The 27,388-nt window shown below is 43.7% G+C and overlaps 1 protein-coding gene across 5 annotated transcripts in view; it reads left to right on the top strand.

Annotated features, from left to right (window-relative positions):
- JARID2 (jumonji and AT-rich interaction domain containing 2) overlaps window positions 1-27,388 on the top strand; it is a 589,480-nt gene that overhangs the window by 464,022 nt on the left and 98,070 nt on the right. The window lies entirely within an intron of this gene.

Here is a 27,388-nt window from a genome sequence, read left to right as displayed (position 1 = left end):
TCAAGCCCTGCGGTTCCTGTCATCACCAATTATGCATGGCTCAGAGTGTCAGGCCATGCATCAGAAGGCTTTGTGGGAGCAGTCCCTGAAGCTGATGGCGACCCAACACTTGACTCCGCAAGTCGAGAGGAAGGTCCCGGGATCTTTTGCAGACTCTTTAATCGTCGTCATCCCACTTTAAGTCCTTAGTGATCAGATAAGTCGGAGCATTCTTTGACTTCTCCCCATCGGTCAGCCGATGAGAGGAGGGAGTGTTGACTTTCTAGGCCTCTCTGCGGAGCCTGTGCCGACACGTGCCTCCCCGAGTTTCTGCATGCTGGGGCAACCCCAGCCCAACAACGAGTTTTATGAGGCCATGTTCCTCATTTTTGGGTGGTCTGAAACCACTGGAGCACCTTTGGGCCCTGCAGTCTCGGATAGGGCCCCTTTGGGTTCCTCGCCGGTGCCTTTGGTGTCGCAGGGCACCCATGGATCCAGTCCTGGATCTGGGCCAACCTCGGACATACTACTCAAACCTTCTCCAACACTCTCATGCTGGCCGTGCCTATGGACGGCGCCATCCCCCCATTCTTATCCCTGACTCAAACACGGAGCTGGATGGGTGTCGTATGACTCCTATGCTAGCAGGAACCTTGCCTCCTATATCTGGTCTTGAGCCTCGTTCTTATAAGCTAGGTTACGGTGAAGACTTTTATGGGTCGCAGGACCCTTTAGAATACCAGCTACAGGACCCTATGGACTGGCGTACAGATTTGGGTGAAGCCAGCGTACTGGCTACTTCTCCAGATACTGCCATGCTTTCTCCCCCTACCGTGTCTATGGAGGAGGGAGCTTCCTATTCTATGGTGATGAGAAGAGCAGCTGAGATCCTAGACCTTGAGGTGCCTTCAATGGAAGCTTCAACTTCGAGCTTCTGCCTTAGAACACATGCTTCCTTTTAATGAGGCTTTCAGAGATGTCCTAATAGGTCTGGAATATAAAGAAAAATTATTGTATATATATCTTTTTGCAGAATTGAAAAAGTCACTTGTGTGACGAAACACGCGTTGGCTGTATTTGATGGACATGTCTTTTCATTTACCAAACTGTGGTTCAAAATAAAAGATGTTTCCTATAAGGAACGTGAAATATTGATTCGCTTCACTTGCCTACGGATTCTTCATACTTTGGATTTTTCTGTTTATGTATTACTGTTTTGTGTGCTGTGGTCTTTTTTGTTCAATGTCCCAATAGGTACCTGGTCAAAACCAAGCACAGGGGCTTCTGTGAACAGGAAAATGTCCGACTACCATCGCCCTGCTCAAGTGGACCCAAGTTTTCTGATGCAACACCCCACCTCTTAGAGGTTGGTTAGCCAAGCTTCCACTTCCTGTGGCGTTTCCTTCCGCACCCTCACATAGGGAATCTAAAAAGACTGGATACACTTTAAAGAAGATTTTTTATTTTCCGACCTGCCTAGCATTGTGGTCTGTGAACACCGCATGCCTTTTGGGCCATTGCTCCCACACTATGGGATACGGTTGTTCAAGTGCTGCCACATGTCCCAGAGGAGGCCCGGGTTGCACTCGTTCAGGCAGTTGCAGAAGGGAGAGATTCAGCAAAGTTCACCATCTGTTGCAGGCTGGACATGATCAGATTTAATAGGTAGAGCAATTTCGTTGACAATGGCCCTTAGGCGCCAAGCCTGGCTGAGAACCTCTGGCTTTTCAGGGGATGCTCAGGCTACTTTGATGGACATGCCCTTTGATGGCACCCATCTCTTCGGATACAAGGCAGACTCAGTGCTTCAAGGATTCTCGAGCTACAGCCAGGTCCTTGGACCTTACGGCGGCCCCTCCTCTTCCTCAGTCTGCCTTATGTCCATTCCTGGCCAGCCACCGTGCTGCTTATGCTAGTGTTGGGTTCGGAGTGTTACAAGTTGTTTTTCCTTCGAAGAAGTGTTTTCGAGTCACGGGATCGAGTGACTCCTCCTCCTCAGTTCAGTTCCATTGCACATGGGCATTGACTCCATTGTTAAATTGTTTTCTGTTCCACCGTCTGGTTCGGACGTGTTTCCTCTCGCTCTGAGATTTCGATTTGGAAAACATTTGTCGGTATTGTATCGATTGGGTTTATAACCTTCCATCAACACATCACTGCTGTCGGGAAAATAACTGTTCGCCCTTCGGGGCGCACGCCCAACTCGGGCCTATGCGGAGCAGCTGCGTGGAAGCCTCATGGATCGGACTCCATTCCGATTCTGTCCTCGATGCCACGCGAAGTACCCATACACAGACCAGCATCTGGTTTGCAACCTCTGCCTTTACCTAGACCATCAGGAAGAGAACTGCGAGGCCTGTCAATCCTTCCGATCAAAAGACTCTTAGGGACCGAAGAGCGAGAAGACTCAAAATGGTGTCGAGGAGCAGAGAGTTTCTCGACGTAGAAAAAGAAGAATTGATGCAGACCGCAGTCTCAGTCAGAGATTCCGAGTCCGAGCAGAAATCAGACGAAGACAGACCAGTCACAGCAGGACAATATGTGAGTACGTCTGCCCCTGCACCCTCACAAAAGAAAAATCACAAGGCCTTGGGTACGCCCCTGCCGGAAAGGCCATGGCTCGGCCCGAAAAAAGACTGCCGGTGACCAACTTCACAGGCCACTGTTCCAAAAACATCAGAGACAACAAAGAGCTCCGTTTCCGACTCCACTATACACCACTTTCTCAGTCGAAAATTAGAAACCGTTTCGGAGCTGAAACCTTCGTCCTCCTTATCTTTTTCAATCCTGAAAAAGCATGCTGCGGAGCCGGAAAGGCCAACTTACACAGAGGAGCATGGACTTTCAAAGAGACTTAAAGAAAGCCACAAAACCTCTGAAGAGGAGTTAAGAGCTGCAACCAGTTCTAGAAGTTATGGATAAAAGGCAATCCAGGATCCACATCCATAACGAAACAGGGAGAATTCTGACAGCACCTCCTTTTCAGGAGAAATTGGACACTATGCAGCCTCCAGCTAAAGTGCCAAAGCAGAAGGAGAAACCACCACCTCAGCCTTCTCCTCCTCACTCTCCTCCTCATTCTCCACACCTACCCACCTCTCCTCCTACCAGTCCTACACCAGTGCAATTACCCACTCATTCTTATGATTCACAGTAGGACAATGTGGATCAATGGGATCTTTATGACCCAGATCCCATTCCAAGTAACGATCCTGACAGCTATCCTTCTAAACCATCACCACCTGAGGATAGTACTGTCTATAACCAAGTCATAGCTAGGGCTGCAGCATATCATGGTGTTACAATGCATACAGAGCCCCAAGAAGAGGATTTCTTATTTAACACTCTGTCCTCAACACATTCTAGGTATCCATGCCCCCTGAAGCTCCCAGGCATAGTAAAACATGCCGATCGGATCTTTAGTGACCCTGTTAAAGCACCCATCATAACACCTAGGATAGAGAAAAAATATAAACCTGCACACTCTGACCCTGATTATATCACCCATCAGGTACCTCCTGATTCTGTGGCAGTTAGCGCTGCCAGGAAGAGAGCAAATAGTCAGTCATCAGGAGATGCACCCCCTCCTGATAAAGAGAGCAGGCAATTCGATGCTGCAGGGAAAAGAGTTGCGTCCCAAGCAACTAATCAGTGGAGAATAGCCAACTGGCAAGCACTATTAGCTCGATATGACAGAGCCCATTGGGACGAGATGCAAGACATAATACAGCATCTCCCCAAAGAACACCAGAAAAGGGCACAACAAGTAGTGGAAGAAGGACAAGCCATTACAACCAATCAAATAAGATCTGCCCTAGATGCAGCTGATACCGCTGCTAGGAGTGTCAACACTGCAGTCACTATACGCAGGCATGCATGGCTCCGATCTTCTGGATTCAAGCCAGAAATACAGCAGGCTGTGTTGAACATGGCGTTCAACAAAAAACATCTTTTTGGCCCAGATGTAGACACAGCCATAGAAAAATTGCAAAAGGACTCTGACACAGCAAAGGCAATGGGTGCACTCTACTCTGCACCATATAGTGGGGGCCTTTCGTAAACCTCAGTTTCAAGGTGGTTTCAGAAAATAGACCTCAGAGGCATCCACCTCACAGACAAAGCCAACCTACCAACCACAATACCAATGCAGTACTTTTAGGGGCACATGTAGAGGACAGCACCCCAGAAATAGAGGGAAATTTCTGGCCTCTAAGCAGCCTCCACAGCACCCAAAACAGTGACTTCCCTCATTCCCTTCCACTCCACATCTCTTCTGTGAGTGAAAGACTACAACAGTTCCACACAAATTGGCAAAATATTACCACAGACATCTGGGAGCTGTCGATTATCCGCAATGGCTGTTGCCTAGAATTGATAAACACTCCTCCAAATATTCACCAAGGTCACACAAACTATCCACAGAACACACAATTCTGTTATAAAAAGAGGTCCGATCTCTACTACTCAAACAAGCAATAGAATTAGTTCCACAGTCTCAAATAGGAACAGGAGTTTACTCACTGTCCTTTCTAATTCCCAAAAAAGATGGCCAGTATTAGACCTCAGGCCCCTCAATCTTTACATCCTGTCAGAACATTTTCACATGGTAGCTTTACAGATGTCATCCCACTACTACAAAAACAAGATCTCATGACAGCCTTAGACCTCAAAGATGCGTATTTTCACATGCACATCCATCCATCCTGCACACAGAAAATATCTCAAGTTCGTCATTCAGGGAAAACGCTACCAATTCAAAGCGTTGCCCTTTGGAATAACAGCGCTAAGGGTATTCACAAAGTTCTTGGCAGTAGTGGCAGTCTACCTAAGACGACAACATATACATGTCTTTCCATATCTAGACGATTGGCTAATAAAATCGAGCAGTCATACACAATGCCGAAATCATACGCAATATGTAATACAAACCTTGCTCACACTAGGCTTCTCAATAAACTACCCAAAAACACACCTTCAACCAGCACAAATACAACAGAATTTGGGTGCAATACTAAACACTCAGCAAGCTCTAGCATATCCAAATACACAAAGGATACAAGCTTTCCAAAATATAATCCCACAGATACAAACAAATCAACAATACACTGTCAGATTTGTCATGAACATTTAGGAATGATGGCATCACGTATTGTAATTGTACCACACGCAGGACTAAACATGCGGCCCTTACAACAGTGCCTTGCACAACAATGGTCACAGGCACACAGTCAACTTAAAAATCGCCAAACGTACATGTCCCTTCAGTGGTGAAATTCCACAAATCTAAGCAAAGTGCGGCCATTTCAAGACCCTGTGCCTCAGACCATACTTAAAACAGATGCATCAATGATTGGGGGAGCTCACCTAAACAATCATAACATTCAAGGACAATGTGATGTCAAACACGAACAGCTACATATAAACCACTTGAGTTATTAGCTGTCTTTCTAGCACTCAAAGCTTTTCAACCCCTCTTCTCACACAGAAGAATGTTCTTATCAAAACCGACAACATGACAACCATGTATTATCTCAACAAACAGGGAAGGACACATTCATCCCAACTGTCCCTTCTAGCCCAAAAAATGTGGAAATTGGCAATCCACAATCAAATTCATTTATTGGCTCAATACATACACAATCAGTTGGCAGATACTCTCAGCAGAAATCACCAACAAACTCACGAATGGAAACTTCATCCTCAAGTACTTCAAAAATACTTTCAAAAGTGGGGAACTCCAAACATAGACCTATTCGCAACAAGCGAAAACACAAAATGCCAAAACTTTGCATCCAGGCACCCACATCCCCTATCCAAGGGGAATGCTCTATCGATCAGTTGGTCAGGGATATTTGCATACGCTTTTCCCCCTCTCCCACTCCTTCCATTTCTAGTTGACAAATTGCGTCAAACTTCACTCACAATGATACTCATAGCACCAACATGGGCACGTCAACCGTGGTACACAACATTATTAGATCTCTCAGTAGTACCACTCTCCAAACTCCCATTCAGACCAGATCTTCTGACACAAAACAAAGGACAAATCAGGCATCCAAATCCCAAAACACTCAATCTAGCAATTTGGCTCATAGAGTTTGGATATTTGCAACTCCCATCAGAATGTATGGAAGTTATTAAGCAAGCAAGAAAACCCAGTACTAGACAGTACTTTGCAAACAAATGGAAAAGGTTTGTATATTACTGTCAATCCAAAAATATAGACCCAGTTACAACATCAATACAAGATATTGTATGTTATTTACTTCATTTACAAGAATCAGACTTTGCTTTTTCCTTAAATAAAAATTAATCTTACTCCAATTTCAGCATATTTACAAAATATACAACATAGCTCTTTATTTAGAGTTCCTGTCATTGAAACCTTCCATGAAAGCTTTAAACGCATCATTCCACCAAGAACACCACCAGTTCCTTCTTGGAATCTAAATATAGTGCTTACACGGCTTATGGGACCACCATTTGTACCTGTGCATTCGTGCCAAATTAAATTTCTAACATGGAAGGTTGCCTTCCCAGTGGCAATTACTTATTTAAGAAGAGTACGTGAAATCCAAGCCTTTACTTTTGAAGAACCTTTCTTCCAAGTACACAAGCATAAAGTTGTACTAAGAACAAACCCAAAATTTCTACCAAAAGTTGTATCACCATTTCATACAAACCAAACAGTGGAACTGTCAGTCTTCTTCCCACAGCCAGATTCTGTAGCAGAAAGAGCTCTACATACATTAGACATCAAAAGAGCTTTAATGTACTATATAGTCAGAACTAAACCGTTTAGAAATACTAAACAACTATTTGTTGCTTTCCAGAAACCACATACAGGCAATCCCATATCAAAACAAGGTTTAGCACTATGGATTGTAAGATGCATTCAAACATGCTATATTAAGGCAAAAAGACAGCTTTTGGTTACTCCTAAAGCACATTCTACAAGGATAAAAGGTGCAACAATGGATTTGTTAGGGAATATACCAATGGCTGAAATATGTAAAACAGCCACTTGGTCAACACCACATACATTCGCTAAACACTACTGTGTAGACGTATTATCACGACAACAAGCTACAGTAGGTCAAGCTGTTCTAAGAACATTATTTCAAACAACTTCAACTCCTTCAGGCTAACCACTGCTAATTTATGCGAGGACAAACTGCTCTGTAGTCTATGCACAGCATGTGTATCTGCAGCTACACATGCCATCGAACAGAGAATGTCACTTACCCAATGTAAATCTGTTCGTGGCATGTTCTGCTGCAGATTCACATGCACCCTCCCTCCTCCCCGGAAGCCTGTAGTCGTTTCAGTTACAAACATTTATACGTATGTATACATTTACATTAGCATGGACATCTCTTACTTTGTACCTGTACTCCTTCCTTTACCCTCTGCGGGAAAACAATCTAAGAATGGAGTCGATGCCCATGCACAATGGAACTGAAGAGGAGGAGTCACTCGATACCGTGACTCAAACACTTCTTCGAAGGAAAAACAACTTGTAACACTCGGAGCCCAACACTATATGGCAGACGTATGCATAGCATGTGTATCTGCAGCAGCACATGCCATGAACAGATGTACACTGGGTAAGTGGCATTTTTCATATATATATATATATATGTTCGATGGCATGTGTAGCTGCAGATACGCATGCTGTGCATTATCCTGCCATCTAGTGTTGGGCTCGGAGTGTTACAAGTTGTTTTTCTTCGAAGAAGTCTTTTCGAGTCACGAGATCGAGGGACTCCTCCCCTTTCGGCTCCATTGCGCATGGGCGTCAACTCCATCTTAGATTGTTTTCTTTCTGCCATCGGGTTCGGACGTGTTCCTCTTCGCTCCGTGTTTCGGTTCGGAAAGTTAGTTAACTATCGGAAAATTCGACTGGATTGTTTGCACTCGGTATCAGTTTAGTAAGAGCACATCGGCACCGAAGAAAGGAAGAGCTCCGGTAGGCCTTCGGGGCTTCCATTCCCCGGCGGGGCCTGGTCGGCCCTACCGCGTGCATGTTCAAGGCTCATGGAACGGACCCCATTCCGCTTCTGCCCCGAATGCCACGCTAAGCATCCTTATACAGACCAGCATTTGGTCTGTAAATTGTGTTTGTCCCCCGAACACAAAGAGGATACCTGCGAGGCCTGTCGGGCATTTCGATAGAAGAAAACGCTACGGGACTGGAGAGCTCGAAGGCTTCAAATGGTGTTGACGCTGGCTGGACACCCCGACGTCGAAGAAGACGAGACATTCTTCATTCCTGACTCGGACGAGCCCGAGAGTGAGCAGCCGGCGAGGCAACAAACCGTGAGTAAAACAGCCCCAGCCAAAACTCACACAAAAATAATAAAAGCCCAGGGGATGCCACCGCCGACAGGCCATGGCTTAACCCGTAAGCACGGTGATCAAGCATCGGCACCGAAAAAGAAGGGCACACACATGCCGAAGACATCCGACTCCGGTCGAGATACCGGCACAGAGTATACTCGGCGCCAACATACCAGCTCCGACCAAACTCGGCATCCCGAAACTGAAAAAGGTGGCTTCGGAGCCAAAAAAAACTACTGAAAAGGTTTCGGTGCCGAAACATCCAGCCTCGGAGCCGAAACAAAGCTCCTATACCGAAGAACAAGGCCTTTCATCACAACTACAAGGCCATAAGTTTGGACAAGAACTAGAGATGGGAGAGCCAGACTATACACAGAGAAGGCTCCATATACAGAAGGATACAGGGAAAATAAGAACTCTTCCCCCAATTAAAATGAAACAGAAACTGGCTTTCCAGGAAACTGAAAAGCAGCCAAAAGCAAAGGTGACTAAAGAAAAATCTCCACCACGTTTTTCACCACAGCCATCGCCACAGCACTCACCGCAACTGTCCCCAATTGCAACACCCCCAATGATGCAATCCCCAACGCACACAGGGATGAGCCAAGATGACCCAGATGCATGGGATCTATACGATGCACCAGTATCTGATAATAGTCCCGATTGCTACCCGGCAAGACCATCACCACCAGAAGACAGTACTGCTTACATGCAGGTGGTTTCCAGAGCAGCTACTTTCCACAACGTAGCACTGCATTCTGAACCTATAGAGGATTACTTCTTATTCAATACCCTGTCATCAACACATAGCCAATACCAAAGTCTGCCTATGTTACCAGGCATGTTAAAACACGCGAAACAGGTGTTCCAAGACCCAGTCAAAGGCAGGGCCATCACACCTAGGGTGGAGAAGAAGTACAGACCTCCCCCCCACGGACCCTGTGTACATCACGCAACAACTAACACCCGACTCGGTGGTAGTAGGGGCAGCCCGGAAAAGGCCAAACTCACAGACTTCAGTGGATGCACCGCCACCCGACGAAAAGTCGAAAGCTTGATGCAGCAGGGAAATGGGTTGCAGCACAAGCAGCCAATCAATGGCGCATTGACATTTCACAGGCTTTATTGGCAAGATATGATAGGGCTCATTGGGATGAAATGCAACATTTCATTGAACATCTACCCAAAGAGTTTCAAAAGCCTACACAACAGGTGGTGGAGGAGGGCCAAAGTATTTCCAACAACCAAATAAGATCGGCTATAGACGCAGCGGACACAGCCGCCAGAACAGTAAACACTGCGGTCACCATTCGGAGACACGCATGGCTACGCACCTCTGGATTTAAACCAGAGATCCAGCAGGCTGTGCTGAATATGCCTTTTAATGGACAACAGTTGTTTGGGCCGGAAGTGGATACAGCTATAGAAAAGCTAAAGAAGGACACGGACACGGCCAAAGCCATGGGCGTGCTCTACTCCCCACAGAGCAGAGGCACCTTTAGGAAGCCACACTTTAGAGGAGGGTTTCGGGCCCAAAGCACAGAACCTTCAACCTCACAGGCCAGACCCACCTACCAGGGCCAATACCAAAGAGGAGGCTTTTGGGGACAATATAGGGGTGGACAGTTCCCTAAAACAAGAGGGAAATTCCAAAGCCCAAAAACCCCACAAACTAAACAGTGACTCCAATGTCACAAATCCCCAACACATAACACCAGTGGGGGGGAGACTCACAAATTATTACAAAAATTGGGAAGACATAACTACGGACTCATGGGTCCTAGCCATTATCCAACATAGTTATTGCATAGAATTCCTACAATTACCACCAAATGTGCCTCCAAAAACACACAACATGTCCAAACAACACTTGGATCTATTACAACTAGAAGTCCAAGCGTTGTTACAAAAAGAAGCAATAGAACTAGTACCCAACCATCAGAAAGGAACAGGTGTTTACTCCCTGTATTTTCTAATACCAAAAAAGGACAAAACACTGAGACCCATCTTAGATCTCAGAACACTAAATCTTTACATCAAATCAGATCACTTTCACATGGTAACACTTCAAGACGTGATTCCATTGCTCAAACAACAAAACTACATGTCAACATTAGACCTCAAGGATGCTTACCTCCATATACCCATACATCCTTCCCACAGGAAATACTTAAGGTTTGTACTACAAGGAGTACATTACCAATTCAAAGTGTTACCATTCGGGATAACAACAGCACCAAGAGTATTTACAAAATGCCTTGCGGTAGTAGCTGCACATATCAGAAGACAGCACACATTTTCCCGTACCTAGACGATTGGTTAATAAAAACCAGCACTCAGAAACAGTGTCTTCAACACACAAAATACGCCATAGAAACCCTTCACAAGCTAGGGTTCTCAATAAACTACCTAAAATCACACTTACAACCGTGTCAAATACAACAGTACTTAGGAGCAACAATCAACACAGAAAAAGGGATTGCCACTCCAAGTCCACAAAGGGTACAAGCATTCCAAAACGTAATACTAAACATACACCCAAACCAACAATATCAAGTAAGGTTTCTGATGAAACTTCTAGGCATGATGTCTTCATGCATAGCCATTGTCCCAAACACAAGATTACACATGCGGCCCTTACAACAATGCCTAGCACCACAATGGACACAAGCACAGGGTCAACTTCAAGATCTAGTGTTGATAGACCGCCAAACACACTCCTCGCTTCAATTGTGGAATCCTATAAATGTGGCCGTTCCAAGACCCAGTGCCTCAAGACGTGATCACAACAGATGCTTCCATGGTAGGGTGGGGAGCACACCTCAACCAGCACAGCATCCAGGGATAATGGGACACTCAACAAAGCCAGCTTCATATAAATCAACTAGAACTACTAGCAGTGTTTCTAGCATTGAAAGCATTTCAACCGTTAATAGCCCACAAACACATTCTTGTCAAAACAGACAACATGACAACAATGTATTACCTAAACAAACAGGGAGGGACACACATCACAGCTGTGTCTCTTAGCACAGAAGATTTGGCATTGGGCGATTCACAATCACATTTGCCTAATAGCACAGTACATCCCAGGAATTCAAAACCAGTTGGCCGACAATCTGTCGAGATCACCAACAGATCCACGAATGGGAAATTCATCCACAGATACTGCAAACTTACTTTCAAAACTGGGGAACACCGCAAATAGATCTACTTGCAACAAAAGCAAACGCAAAATGCCAAAACTTTGCATCCAGGTACCCACACCCTCACTCCAAGGGCAATGCGTTATGGATGAGTTGGTCAGGGATATTTGCTTACGCTTTTCCCCCTCTCCCACTCCTTCCGTATCTAGTAAACAAATTGAGTCAAAACAAACTCAAACTAATACTAGTAGCACCAACTTGTGCTCGCCAACCATGGTACACAACACTACTAGATCTGTCAGTAGTACCTCATATCAAACTATCAAACAGACCAGATCTGTTAACTCAACACAAGCAACAGATCAGACACCCGAATCCAGCATCGCTCAATCTAGCAATCTGGCTCCTGAAGTCTTAGAATTTGGATATTTAGACCTTACACAAGAATGTATGGAGGTCATTAAACAAGCTAGGAAACCTACTACAAGACATTGCTACGCAAATAAATGGAAAAGATTTGTTTATTACTGCCATAAGAATCAAATTCAACCACTACATGCGACCACAAAAAACATTGTAAGCTACTTATTACACTTACAAAAATCTAAGTTCGCTTTTTCGTCCATTAAAATACATCTCACAGCAATATCTGTCTATCTGCAGATTACACATTCAACATCACTCTTTAGAATCCCAGTCATAAAAGCATTTATGGAGGGTCTAAAAAGAATCATACCCCCAAGAACACCACCAGTTCCCTCATGGAACCTCAATATTGTATTAACACGACTCATGGGTCCACCATTTGAACCCATGCACTCTTGTGAGATGCAATACTTAACATGGAAAGTAGCCTTCCTAATAGCTATCACATCTCTTAGAAGAGTAAGTGAAATACAAGCATTTACCATACAAGAACACTTTATCCAAATACACAAACATAAAGTGGTTCTACGCACAAATCCAACATTTTTACCAAAAGTTATATTACCGTTCCACCTAAATCAAACTGTGGAACTTCCAGTATTTTTTCCACAACCAGACTCTGTAGCTGAAAGGGCATTACATACATTAGACATCAAAAGGGCACTAATGCATTACATTGATAGAACCAAACAATTTGGCAAAACAAAACAATTGTTTGTAGCTTTTCAAAAACCACATGCAGGAAATCCAATATCCAAACAAGGCATTGCCAGATGGATAGTTAAGTGTATTCAAACCTGCTATGTAAAAGCAAAGAGAGACCTGCCTATTACACCGAAGGCACACTCCACTAGAAAGAAAGGCGCTACAATGGCCTTTCTAGGAAATATACCCATGACAGAAATCTGTAAGGCAGCCACATGGTCTACGCCTCATACATTCACAAAACATTACTGTGTGGATGTATTAACAACACAACAAGCCACAGTAGGACAGGCAGTATTACGGACATTATTTCAAACAACTTCAACTCCTACAAGCTAAACCACCGCTTTTGGGGAGATAACTGCTTACTAGTCTATGCACAGCATGTGTATCTGCAGCTACACATGCCATCGAACGGAAAATGTCACTTACCCAGTGTACATCTGTTCGTGGCATGAGACGCTGCAGATTCACATGCGCCCTCCCGCCTCCCCGGGAGCCTGTAGCCGTTATAAGTTGATAAAAGTTTCATATATATATATATATATATATATATATATATATATATATATATATATTAATAAAACTTGTAAATTTGTAAATATATATCACTTTTAGACACATTATGTACATACATACTTACTCCATTGCATGGGCACTATTACTATATACACAACTCCTACCTCACCCTCTGCGGGGAAAACAATCTAAGATGGAGTCGACGTCCATGCGCAATGGAGCCGAAAGGGGAGGATTCCCTCGATCTCGCGACTCGAAAAGACTTCTTCAAAGAAAAACAACTTGTAACACTCCGAGCCCAACACCGGATGGCAGGATAATGCACAGCATGTGAATCTGCAGCGTCTCATGCCACGAACAGATGTACACTGGGTAAGTGACATTTTCCATATATATATATAATTTCTTTTTTTTTTTTTTTTTACCTTACCTTGACTCTACCCTGTTTTCTGCTGCACTGCTGGCACAGGCTTCCTGCCTACCCTGCAGCCAATCCTGATGCTGCTTAGAGCAGCGTTATGATTGGCTGGAATGCCCTGGCTGTGCTCTCCGAGGCAGAGTAGAAGTCTCTGCCTGCTCTCTCCACCCTGCAACACAGTGGCGGACTGGAGAGCAAGGAAACACAAATGATGGACGGAATGCAGAATCAATCAAATATTCACCCCTCAGTCACAGATCTGGGTCCTCCCTGGACCCAAAACGAGCATCCTGCGACCGGTATCAGGGTATCACCCTTCATCAGCAAGGCTAGCTTGAATCCAGTGGCATAGTGAGCCGGGGGCCCATGTCTGGGCATACTCTGCACACTTAGGACGACAAAAGCATCAAACACAAATAATGGATGGATGTGTGTATTTGTGTGTTTGACTCGCCCGCGATGGCCGTCCAAACATACACGCGCCCTGACTCCTCCATGACTATCATCCCCCCAAGGCCCTGCCCTTTTAAGAATAAAAAAATAATAAACATTGCTGCTACTGGTGGGAGTTTGGGGAGGATGAAGGGGGGGGGGGTGCCCTTTGTACACCAATCCATCACCTTGCTCACTTTTTTTTGCACCGCCCCATCCTTTTGAGCAAGAGAAGATACTCCACTGGCTGGACCCAAAAAGAACTTTAGCGTTCTACCTTGATTGTACAAAAGAGATCCCATTGGAGGATCAACTCTTTGTTGGTTATGTGGTTGTGAAGACAGGTTGGGCAGTGCAGAAGTGGACCATCTCCAGATGGGCAGCACTCTGCATTAAGATCTGCTACTCACTGGCCAAAAGCAACTACCTGAAGGTTTGCATGCTCATACTACCCGAGGTACAGCTGCAGCCACTGCGGTAGCACAAGGAGTTCTAGTCCTGGACATCTGTCAAGTGGCAACATGGGCTTCTCTGCACATGTTTACTAAACACTACTGCTTGGACTGTCAGGTCTGTAGAGATAGATACTTTGACTGTTTGGTCCTGTTGGATTTTCTACTATGATCTTGGTTTGCAGGCCCACCTTTGGGGATGGTATTACATAGGTATCTTTTCAGAGGTAAGGAATCTGCAACTAGGAGTCTATATCACATGAACAAGTTACTTTCCTTTGGTAACTCCTTTTCTGGTGGAGACAATATCTAGTTCCTTACTAGCCCTCCCATCCTCTCCACTCTGCCAACTTATTTCTAGGGGCAGGGACTCTTCTTTCTGGGCCTTAGTTTTGACGCTTCAGGAGTCGGTGTTCCTCATGGCTCTGTGCTACTTGTGTGGAAAGTTGTTAAAGGAAACTGGTGTTGGCGTGCCAGAGTGGCCCCTCTATAGGCCTTTATAGGAATGGCAATGTCCTGTTCTGTGCAGAAGATGCAGACAATGAACGCGAAGCCAATCGACGGCTCCTAATGGCGCACAGGGTTATTGTTCACGAAAAATCTCCTGATTAAGTCGGACGCCTAGGGGAAATTCAAAGGTAAGGAATCTGCATCTAGATATTGTCAGATAAGGCATTACCGAAGGTAAGCAACTTGTTCATTTAAAACTTTCAGCGTCAACCGCTGGAAAGTATTTTTGAACTGAAACAACAAACTAAATGTAATACAACTATTAACCATAACATGGGTGGCTTATATTAAAAAAAATGTATGTTTTCACATCACAAACCAGAGTAATCCAGATATAAAATTGTGGCTTTAAGAAACAAGATGGGAGGTGATATTCTATAGTTATGCTTGTTACCAGAGAAAGTACACATTGTTTTTTATCAGTGGCATGCTGTGTGGCTCAGTGGTGCACATTCCCTGGGGGCTGTGAAAGTTCCTTTGCTGTTTTCATGACCCTCCTTTTACAATTTGGAGCAGCTCACCAAAGCAGCAAATGCAAGTTCTCCATGAGGTGTTCTTCCCCATCCGTGTAGTGGTGTACCACTGGTAGTACTTGAAATACCAGGAGCCTGCTTCAGCTGTTTGAAGCATAGCTAGCCTCATGGTGGACTAAGGTAACACAGCTATTGGTTGAAAACCAGGACTTTGGAGGCTTGGAGCCAGTCTTGGTGCGGTAAGCAGTCTTCCTAGGTACATGCCTCTCACATTACCAGTTTGTGCCCCCTCCCATGCCCACCCTCATCATACAAGGTGCAGGCCACAACTTCTTTAGAGCTTTCTCTTTTACCTCTTCTGCTGCGCGCCCTCCCGCGAGGGCTGTGTTTTTGGTTTTGTTTTGAAATTTTACATTTTCACATTCTTCACCAGTTGAAACAGGTGTCAAATCTTCATTCTTTGTGATGGTAGAGGACTTGTGATGGATACTTCTAACTGCAGATTCCTCAACGTAGAATACTGCCCAGGTACCACACTGTATTTGGAAGCTTTTGTTTAGCAGTACTCCCACGTGCCACAGTTTTGTCTCTGTGTCATTGTGGAAGTGACAGAACGGAGCCATATATAAGCACCACCCTTGTGCACTGACATCAGTTCCATTATGTGCCTTCTGACTGGGATCTGGAACTTCGCTCCTAGTTTTGTTAGTCTTCTGATGATTTCTAAATCTAATTGCGGTGTGCTAGGGGATGATGTCCCCTCCCCCTACCCTCTTACAGGTTTCAAACTTCAGCAAATGAAGAAAACCAAGGTCTGTAATGTACTTACACAAGATGCGTCTTTATTGTCTCTCGACGGGCCACGACTCAAAGATGTGTGATACATGTGCTGTCCTGCTTTTGACTCTTTCTCGCTTCCAAAAAAAGTTCACGTTAGCAGTCAATTTCACGCCTGAGGTCCTTGGGTAAATCTAGGTCTAAGCACAAACAAAAAAGTGAAGCCGTACTTGACTCCATACCGACACTGATTCCAGTGGCCGCCTCAATTTCACCTGCCACTTGTGATCGTGCACACAGATTGACACCTTTGAGGAGGTCAGGCTGCAGATCTATTGTTTGCTACTTTTTCCCTTTGGTGTGCCTTGTAGCTCTGAGGAACTGAAGGGACCCCTGGTCAGGTTACCATTGATGGATCTTTCCTTGATGCTGTTGGACCCGTTGGGACACACTTCAGGCTCTGTTCCAGCTCTGGCACAAGCTTCCACTCCTGCTCCAAGACCTACGAAGGGCTCTTCTCTTTTGATCCTGGCACCAATGTAATCGGTGCTGGAAGTGGATCCAGCGCGGATTCTGATGTCACTTACCGAACATATTTTGGCTCAGTCTCTACTGATGTTGTGCTGCATGATTACAATTGTGTAACCAGTCATCATAGATCCTGCTTCTCACCCATTGCTTTTACCAAAGCAATTGCACCAGCAAATGCACCCTTACCTCTTTTTTGGCTTGGACTATAAAATACGGGTACGCCAGGATGGGAAGGATGGTTTTGGGGTGGGAGATATATTTCCCCCCTTCATTGCATAGATGATAACTTTTACATCGATTTAAGAGGCCAGTGGGCTAGGCAGCTCCCTTGAAGCAGCGTTTGGCTCACTACTTGGGCTACCATCGGAATAAAAGGCCTATTTTGTAATTGTTGTTCAGCAGGCAGTCAATGTCCTAGATTTACAGCTGCCCTCATTCGAGACCAAAACAAATGTCTACATAATTTTTGCAGCCTTTAATATCTGCGTTTTTGCTCCTTTTTAACAGGGCTTTCACCATTACGTTGCTGATCAGTTGGTCAAATCCCTGCTTACTTGGTGAATAGGCAGGTGGCCAAATGTCTCAGACCAGCTTAAGGCAATCGTGATTTTCTTTCTAAACATCTTACTTTAATGGTGATTGTGGCTTAGTCTTTAACCAGTCAAGTAAATCCCAGTAACCTCCCAGAGACTCCTTTCAGATAGAGAGTTCAAGAGGATTGAGGCTTTTGGCAAGTGTATGTTGTGCAGCCTAAATCATTTCTGGTTTCACATGCTGTGCATTATTTTGCCATTTAGTGGCTGAGCCTTGAATTTTGTCAGTTTCTTTTTTTTCCTTTTTGAGTGGGAATCATTGACCATTTGGTGCACATGTCTCTTTGACAGACGTTGGAAGACGCTGGACGCTTGCCCTGGAAATCCTTGATCGTAGTCACCATCTTTAGATTCGTTTTTCTGCCGTTGGGTCTGAAAGCACAAGAGAGCTCAGGAGTTGAGGAGGAAAAAAACAGTCCCGGGGTTGGGGGGACATTCCACTGAAAAACAGCAAAGATTTTACTGAAGACAACAGCACATGACTGACATTGTGGGAGAGGAGGAAGCTGATATGCACTAAAGAGTTGAAAAAAACGAAACCCACCAAGACTACAGAATGAAGTAGAGATATAGAGCACACCCCATTTAAATTTTGCTCAAGTGCCACCACAAAGATGCACAAAAGGCCAGCCATAAGGTCTGTAATTTCTGCCTCTTAAAGACCATTGTTTGCAGGGGTGCGTAGATATTCTAACCCAAGACCATCAAGCTGAGGTAAAAGCCGAGGTCAGTGCTTTTTGCCCTGATTTCATACAATGCAAAACGAGAATCCTTGAAAGATCTGAGGCAAAAGAGTGAAGAAGATACACTGAGGTACACTGAATTGGCCAGTGAGACTACCCAGACGTTGAAGAGGTAGTCGGGGGGCAGCCAGGGAAGAAACACAAGCAGATGCCAAGGGACATCGAAACCAAGCGCAAAGTACCACAGGAGCGATTTGCAGCCAAGCCAAAAATCTCAGGTTCAAAGCACACCAACTATGCATTGATGGCAAAAAAGTTCAGACCCTCAGAGATAGCTTTGATCTCGAGAGTATTGGGAGCATGGGAGGGATCAGAAACCTTCGGGGAAAAATGGGTCAACACCAATGCTGAAAAAGGGGGCAAAACAACAAATGGCAACTAAAATAATCTCTTGAAGTTAGGGAAGAGAAGAGGACTCATGGAGGCCGAAATGGAAGCTCTAATGCAAAAAAAGATAGTTTGATGAGAATCTAAAGAAGTACAAAATCCCTGTGAAACCTCAGCAGGGACAACAACAGCTAGGAGGTTGCTGAACTGGAACCACCATTCACAACAGAACCTCAGAAAGAGAATGAAGAGCAGTTTTTCTGTTTTGAGGAAGAGCATTTCCTTGAGTATGACCCTTCACAAGCAGGGGAGTCGATGAGTGGCAAGACCTATATACTTACTCACCAGAAGAGGGGTAGACTCCTATCCTTTGAGATCTTCACCTCTAGATAACCTCACTGCATACACTGCGGATATAAAGAGAGCAGCAAACCCCGGTGGGATGCAGTTTGAGGAAGAGCAGACGGAATACTTCAAGGAGCCAGCCGCTGCAAAGGCCAGCGCACCAAGGGTGAAAAAGAAATATAGGATCGCCACAAGAACACCCTATCATACATCAGAGGTAGTGTACCAGCAGATTCTCTCATGGGTGCAGCGGCTCTAAAGAGAGAAAAATACCCCAAAGCCCTCCACCGGACAAGGAGAGCTAGAGAGTGGAAATGGTGGGCAGGAAGCTGGAGAGATCAGTGGCACAATGAGGCATTGCAAATTCTGATGCACTGCTCAACCATTATGCTCACCAACCGTGGGGATAAAGTCAAGGAACTCGTACTCAACCATCATGCCCACGAACAGTGGGAAAAAGTTAAGGAACTCATGCAAAATAGGGGCAAACAGCCTAGTGCAGGTGCTCAAGACCAGCACCTGTCTCAAATCTTCACTGAATGTGACAGATACAGCCAGTAGGCAACTTTGCACTGCCACAGTTCTGCATCAACATATCTGGCTTTGGCTTTGAAGTAGGTGGTGCAATCTTGCATTATCATCATTCCCTTTACAGGAGGCAGTCTTTTTGGGCAATCAGTGGATGAGGCGCATGAGAGAACAGTGTCACAGCAAAAACAATGGGGGCATTGCAATACAGGGGACTATTTCAAGGGGGCATACAGCAAAGGAAGAGTATCTGCAAGGGGTATACAACCAGCCACTTCGCATGTGACTTTCACACAGCAGGCTACCACCACAACATCCCCCAACTCCGTGGCAGCATAGACCACCCTCCAGCAATTGCTTTCAAGGATGAGGCAGGGGAAGAAGGGAACTGGCCACTGTCAAGTTACTGTAGAGCGATAATTCTCCTCCATTAGTCACCTTTGGGAGGAAGAATCTGAGGTTTCATTGAGGTACAGTGCTTAATTTAAGATGGTGGTTTTCGGTGTGGGCACCAGCACTTATTTTTGAGGGTTGCACTTATTTACTGCGAGTAGAAGACACATCGGAAAGACGGAGGAATAGAAAAACAAAAAAGCGCCAAAAACTGAGAAAACATTAAGCTGAAAGAGTGAGCTTAAAGGGTGGGGAGTGGCTGTAAATAGATGAAAGAGGCCCGAGATGGTCCAGGATTACTCTGCTTCAGTATTCGGTGTGCCCACATTTTAATTGCAGCAGTCGTGTGTTTCAGAGTAGAGCTTTAGAACAGGCACAACTTTTTTTGTTGTTGTTTTTTTTGTTGTTTTTTTACAAATTAACCACTGGCGAGGAATCGGGATGAATCACCTCTGACAAATGTATACTAAACATCAGCCAACATGGTTACCACAATGCCACTAAGAAAAAAAGAACATGAACAGGAATGGTCAGTTAGTCTATGGTAAGAAGACGGACATCTTACACAAAAGGGCAATAGAAAGGGTGCCACCAAGGAAAAATGCTAGGGAATATACTCCACTTACTTTCAGGTTCCAAAGCCAGACAAGACCCTAAGACCCATTGTGCATCTGCGAGCACTCAACAGGTAAATCAAAACACACATTCAAGATTGCTGCATTACAAGAATCCATGGATCTTCTACAGAAGACAACCATAGAGCCCAAGGCTGCATACCTACACATACCAACGAATAGAGCATACATATAGAAAGTTCCTCAGATTCATGATGGACAAGGTGCACTATCAATTCAAGGTTTTACCCCTCGGAATAAAATCAGCATCAGTAACTGTTCAGAGTGCCTGACTGAGGTTGGAGCACACTTGAGAGGAAGGGGAATAGACTTGTACCACTACCAAGATGACTGGCTGATAAAGGAGACGGCACTCAAGCAATGCAAAAACAGCATACACACCGCGATAAGGAGACTACATAACCTGAGATTGTAATTGTATTTCTAATGTATACTACTAACTGTGGATTCCTCACCTTATGAATTCTCCCAATGCGCCAGCATTCAACGGAAATGTTCTCCGTAGCTCATCACGTCGAAGAGGACATCACAATTGCGCGGCTCCGCACGTGACTATGTCTGATGTCATTGTGGCAATAAGAAGTCCTTGCCAGCATGTTGACATCAGTTCCCTTTTTTTCTGCGCCTTCGACGCTAACAGTTTTTCCTGGCTCCCGAACAGTTACTGTTTCAAAGGTGTTCTTGTTGTCTAGTTACCATGTCTCCACCGAAGAAATCTGGTTTTAAGCCTGGTCATGAGTGCAGGGGTCGTATGTCGGTCACAGATCCTCATGAGGACTGCTTGTGGTGCCTAAGCTTGGATCGCGCGTGTCCTGCTAGCGGATGAACCCGAAGGCCTTGAAAGAGAGAGGGGCTAAGCTCTTCTTGGCAAAAGCTAAGAAGGAGCATAAGGGTCTTCGAAGATCTAAGGCCAGGGACTCTTCCTCACATAAGTCCTCGATCTCATAAGCAGCGGCGCCGGCATGATTCTCAACGCCGTTCTTCCAGATATCAGTCTCTGTCTCGGTCCCATCCTAGACGGCGCCGTACAGCATGGGAGGTCAGTCCAACGATCACTCCTCAGCCTCAGAGCACAGGCTTCTCTGGCGCTGTCGTTGATTGAGGCCTTCGAGTCCCCGGGGAGTCCTCCGGTTTACATTACACCTGTGTTAACTCAGGAGCCGGTGGCACAAGCTTCGGATTCGGGCCAATCGCCTCAAGATGAGCAGAGGTTTCCTGCTTTCCCAACTCCGGGAGCGGATTCAGCAGTGTTCCTTAATGCTATGTTTCGTATTTTCAACATGGCTATGGCCCCTGCTGGTGCACCGGCTGGTCCCATGGGTCCATTAGCTTTCTCTCTGGGTTCGCCGGTGCTGTACAAACAGTCCCCGTTTGTACCCTTCTATCCAGCTGAAGGTGCTGGTTTGGCACCGATGACGACGTCGCCCCAGATGATGTTGCTGATGGCGCCGATGGAGTCTATGCCGGCGCTGGATGGATCCCGATCAGGACTCAGTATATCTCCACCATCTCCTATGCCAGAGTGGTCATCTGCTTTGAAACCGGCGTCGTAGACGTCCGCTAATTCTCTGTCGATGCCAAGGTTGGAGGGCCAGACTGAGGTCAAGGAGGAGGGCCTTGAGGCTCTTGGAGGAGCAGGAGTATCAGCAGCAGCTGTTAGAGGAAGGGGAGATTCTTGAGCCTATGGAGGAATTTCAGAGTCTGGACTCTGCAAGTGGCCTAGATACATCCCCTGGGTGGGATCTTTTATCCCCTGGTAAATTCAGAGGAGGCAGCTTCTTATCACAGTGTTCTAAGGATGGCTGCTGAATTCTTGGCACTTCCGTTACCAGCATCGGAGGTAAAGACAAACATCTAGGCTGAGGTGTTGCATCCTTCCTCTAGGTCTGCGGAGCCCCTAATCCCTTTTAATGATGCCCTTACCAGAACTTTCTGTCACTGAAATAATAGGAAAAAGTGTTTTTGGCCATATTTTGAGGGTTTGCAAAGGATTCTGCGTAACCGAACCTAGTCAGAGCCCCACAAGTCACCCCATCTTGGATTCTCCTAGGTGTCTAGTTTTCAAAAATGCGCAGGTTTGCTAGGTTTCCCTAGGTGCTGGCTGAGCTAGAGGCCAAAATCCACAGCTAGGCAAAAAACAGCTCTGTTTTCTTTGTGAAAATGTGATGTGTCCACATTGTGTTTTGGGGTATTTCCTGTCGCGGGCACTAGGCCTACCCCCACAAGTGAGATACAGTTTTTATCGGGAGACTTGGGGGAACACAGAATAGCAAAACAAGTGTTATTGCCCCTTGTCTTTCTCTACATGTTTTCCTTCCAAATGTAAGACAGTGTGTAAAAAAAGACGCCTATTTGAGAAATGCCCTGTAATTGACATGCTAGTATGGGGTCCCCGGAATTCAGAGATGTGCAAATAACCACTGCTTCTCAACACCTTATCTTGTGGCCATTTTGAAAATACAAAGGTTTTCTTGATACCTATTTTTCACTTTTTATATTTCAGTAAATTAGTTGCTACATACCCGGTATAGAATGAAAACCCATTGCAAGGTGCAGCTCATTTATTGGCTCTGGGTACATAGGGTTCTTGATGAACCTACAAGCCCTTTATATCCCCGCAACCAGAAGAGTCCAGCAGACGTAATGGTATATTGCTAAAAAATCTGACATCGCAGGAAAAAGTTACTGAGTAGAACGTGGAAAAAAATGGCTGGTTTGTTTTCAGCTCAATTTCAATATTCTTTTATTTCAGCTGGTATTATCTGTAGGAAACACTTGCACAATCTAAACAAATGACCCCTTGCTGAACAGAATTTTGTCTACTTTTCCGAAATGATTAACATTCTGGGATCCAGCATTGGTTTCTCATCCATTTCTGTCACTAACTGGAAGAAAGCTGAAAGCACCAAAAATGGTAAAAATGGGGTATGTCCCAGTAAAATTTCAAAATTGTGTTGAAAAATTGGGTTTTCTAATTCAGGTCTGCCTGTTCCTGAAAGCTGGGAAGATGGTGATTTTACCAACGCAAACCCTTTGTTGATGCCATTTTTGGGGGGAAAAACCACAAGCCGCCTTCTGCAGCCCTTTTTCCCCCTTCTTTTTTTTTTTTTTTTTTTTTTAAAACAAAAAAAATTTGCTGTATTTTGGCTAATTTCTTGGTCTCCTTGAGGGGAACCCACAAAGTCTGGGTACCTCTAGAATCCCTAGGATGGTGGAAAAATAGGACACATATTTGGCACTGGTAGGTTATGTGGAGAAAAAGTTATGAGGGCCTAAGCGCGAACCGCCCCAAATAGCAAAAAAAAAGGCTTGGCACAGGAGGGGAAAAGGCCTGGTAGTGAAGGGGTTAAAAGGGATTCGTTTTGGATCTGACATACTTTGCATTGTATTTAGCTGACCGTCTGAGTAATTTAAAAGGTACACACACGTTTTCACCAAAGATGGGATAAATCCATTTTCCATGTCTGTTTTCTGTAGTTGATCTATTTATTGCAGATGACAAAATATTGACTTCACAAAAAGATTTAAAGGCTATTTTTAGTTGCTGTTCACTTAATTAGTTAACTATTACTATAGATTAAACAAATCATGATCTTTGAGGGGAGAAAAACCAATCACATGCGTCCTGGTATCTAGGCAGTGAATAAAACAAAGAAGTAAGCTCATATAAATAACTGGAAATGCAATTCACAAACAATCTGAAATGGAATGAATGTTTTGGGTCTCTGAAATTTAATGTTAAGGATAGGAGATTTAATAAAAGTTAAGAATAAAATAGCTATGCTTTGCCTTGGTTAATTAAATTATAGAAAAGCAAGTTTCCCGCTGTGATAATATATGGTGGAGTGTTATGTGTCTATCCAAGAGTACCTTGGGCCCAGAAGATAATCACTGTCTAAAAGAAACCGCTTAGTCTTGAGAAGCATGGTTCAGGTAAAACGCAGGAAACTCAAAATGGCCTCTTTAAAAGCCTTGGCAGAGGACTGACAATGAGATTTTAAAATATATTACCAATTAATGAGGCACTTAATACAATTCCCTGCTATTGCTGGAAGGAAGTTAAATTAAGTGATGTCTCTTTGGCCACTAATTTGTGAAACATGTAAAAATGATTATATATATTTCGGAATTAAAGGGAGATATTAAGATATGGGTCTCCTTCCCTGCTGTATTAAACCAAACCTCATTAAATCTTTCAGAAATAAAGAATCTGTCAGGCATATGTATAGACACAGTGTTACAATCTGTTATGAGGAAACATTTCCCTATTTAGAAGTTATGTACAATATGAGGGGTAACATTTTGCTTGTGTATTTATAAAACATGATTTTAGAAAAAGTGTTGGTCTGTGGAAGGGAATCTGAATATGTAGTTTTATATGTACTATTATTCATTTAGGAATGGCCTGTCATTTATTAATAGTAATCTTGATAAATGTTTTTAAAACTTTCTTTTTAAATTATGAAACATTAACACATGGCTCAATAGTAAACCTGAAATGAAATATGTTGATTTTACAATAAGGCTTAGTTGCTTTTTGTATGCTTCTAAACGTGTGTGTGTCTGCAAGTAATAGATTTAATAGTATAGATCAATTGTTTTCGGAACACATTTGCTTTAATATAACTTATTTTTTTGACTGACTAGTCATGTTGATTTCATTGCTCCAGCCCATCCTCTCTCATGCTGCCTGTTAAATCTACCATATTTTTCTCGTTTGACAGGCATTTGCAGGGTTTATTAACATGCAGCTATTGGTTGTGTTCATTCACAGTATGATTGGTTGTCTTATTGTGTGATGGCAGCTGCCCATGTGTGGCAGAAAGATGGTCGGTTCCCTTTATGCCTCTACACCAATCTCCTCAGGTCATTAACAAGAATTCCAGTCAACAAAATTACCTTATATGGCATAGAAGGGCACAGATGTTTGGGTCTGCACCTCAGAAAAGGAAGGCAACCTTTTGAACTTGGGCAGGGGATGAATAAGTCATGGGGAGACATAAGAAGAATTTAGGCAACAAAATGATTACAGTCGCATTATATGTTTTACAAAACTATTCCTCCTGAAATTTAGAGCCTAAGGGACCCCGGATAAAACAAAGATGTGGTAAAGACATCATAAAAGCTGCATTAAAAAAAGATGCTCTAAATGTGAGATGGTTGTGTGATCAGTTTGCTCCCAAAATGTTGATCAGTTGAAATAATGCATGCTTAACACTGTATTAAATATTGACCTTTTGTATGCAACATCGAAATTATGAGGTTAAAAAAGTAAATGTATTTGTTTATAAATACTTGTAAACAATGACACACATTTCTTTAAAAAAAAAAAAAAAAAAAAAAAAAAAAATGAAACTATAATGGTTCAGACACTCGTTATCCAAAACTGTTATCTCACAGTTGACCTCTTGTAATTGGAGTCTGTGGTTTGCAGTCTGAATTCAGAAATAATTTTGGGGGTCTAGATAGGCCCGTCTTTAATCTCAATTGCAGGCTCCATGGAAACATCCAAATATTAAACTGCAACAAATATTCCAACTTAAACTTCTAAATACAGAAAGGTAAATATTCTCTGAAAATATCTTATAATAAGCACTTGCCTTGTCTTTGAGCAACACATTTAATCATTCTCCATAATTTCAAACAGTCATGAATCTCAACTCCTAATAACCCTAGCACAATCCTGATTCACAGGATGTGATCCATAACTTGATACTCCAGCATTGATGTGCTTATCTGAGATATTGACAAAAGTTACAATTAAGCAGAGATGCAATTGTAAACTGTCATAAAATGTTTTTTTTTTTTTTTTGGTGTTTCAACACATCTTATACTCTTTTATACTGTTAAGCACACTCGTTGTAGTGTTGATGTTATTGCAATTCAAAGTTTCACTGATTTTTTTTTTTTTTTTTTTTTTTTTTTTTTTTATGTTTGCACGTTGAAATTTTTACTGTTCCAGACAATAATGGAGAGCTGTAAAGTGCCTTCAGTTTCATGGAAGGTGATAGAGGTGCAATTCCTTTATGCAGTAGGGTTGAGAAAGAGCTGACAATGCACTTACTCCCCACAGGAGATCCATTCAAGGTCAAAGGTACTCCCCGGGGAAACAATTACAAAGAAGGAAATTGCATTGCTCGTGTTTGTCTAGCTCGACATCCCTCTTGAAGCATGCATTGATAAGAATGCTGGAATAATAAACGGCAGGAATAGTTTTTTTCTGTGGAAATTAAGTGGCTCAAATACTAAAATCCAAGCTGTGCATTGTAGTGCTTCACTCACCATCAAAGTGCAGATCACACTACAGCATTTAAGCTGCTGAAATGGGTTGGGATAGGGAATGGTGCATTTCTTTAAAAAAACATTGTTTTTCTCATGCTATGTAAGATATGTGACAATCTACAACCAAAGATTGCCCCTTGCACTGCAATATTTGGGTTAAGGAAACAGAATATTGAACTTGGGTAGAGTGATGAGCAGAAGGTGCCCATTGGAAGATGGATCACTGTTTGGTGAGTTTAGGCACTTGAGGAGTTTAATTATTTATAAAAATGTGATTTCAAGTAAGGTTAAGGACCCATAAGCGAATTAAGCCATCTGTACAAGTTACCTAGCCTAGAGTTTGATGATGGGAGTTTCAAGTGATGGCAGGGAAAATGAATCCCTTTGAGTAGGATGTTGAGGACCCACTAAGGAATGGGAATTTACTGGGCAATCAGTAATTCCAGGTCCAGTTTCCCTGGTAAATCCTCATTTTGGCATCCGCTTTCACTCATGGATTTCGACTTACTCCTGCATCTGAAATTTCCTGGTGAAAGTAACTTTGATGCAAAAAGCTAATTGTTGATAGCCATTTCCTTACCATTTCACAAGAAGGCAAACTCCTTAACTTAAGCTAAACATTTTCCTCAGGAAAAAATATACTAGCCAGAAGTACTACTAGGTGACGTTTCAGAACTGGGTGCTTTGTATAGGTATCTGTACACAAAGTAATTTTAACAAAACATTGTTACCAACTTGGCACTACAGATACTTCATGACACAAATGAGTAAAATGAGTGAACATCAAGCTTTAGTCAAGTTTATATTGGGTAGTGTATGTTGACTAACCGTGTT

This window comes from Pleurodeles waltl, chromosome 2_1 (assembly GCF_031143425.1).
Source record: "Pleurodeles waltl isolate 20211129_DDA chromosome 2_1, aPleWal1.hap1.20221129, whole genome shotgun sequence".
Classification (NCBI taxonomy): Eukaryota; Metazoa; Chordata; class Amphibia; order Caudata; family Salamandridae; genus Pleurodeles; species Pleurodeles waltl.
The sequence above is the reverse complement of the archived record's forward strand: the minus strand, read 5'-3'. Positions and strand labels throughout refer to the sequence as shown.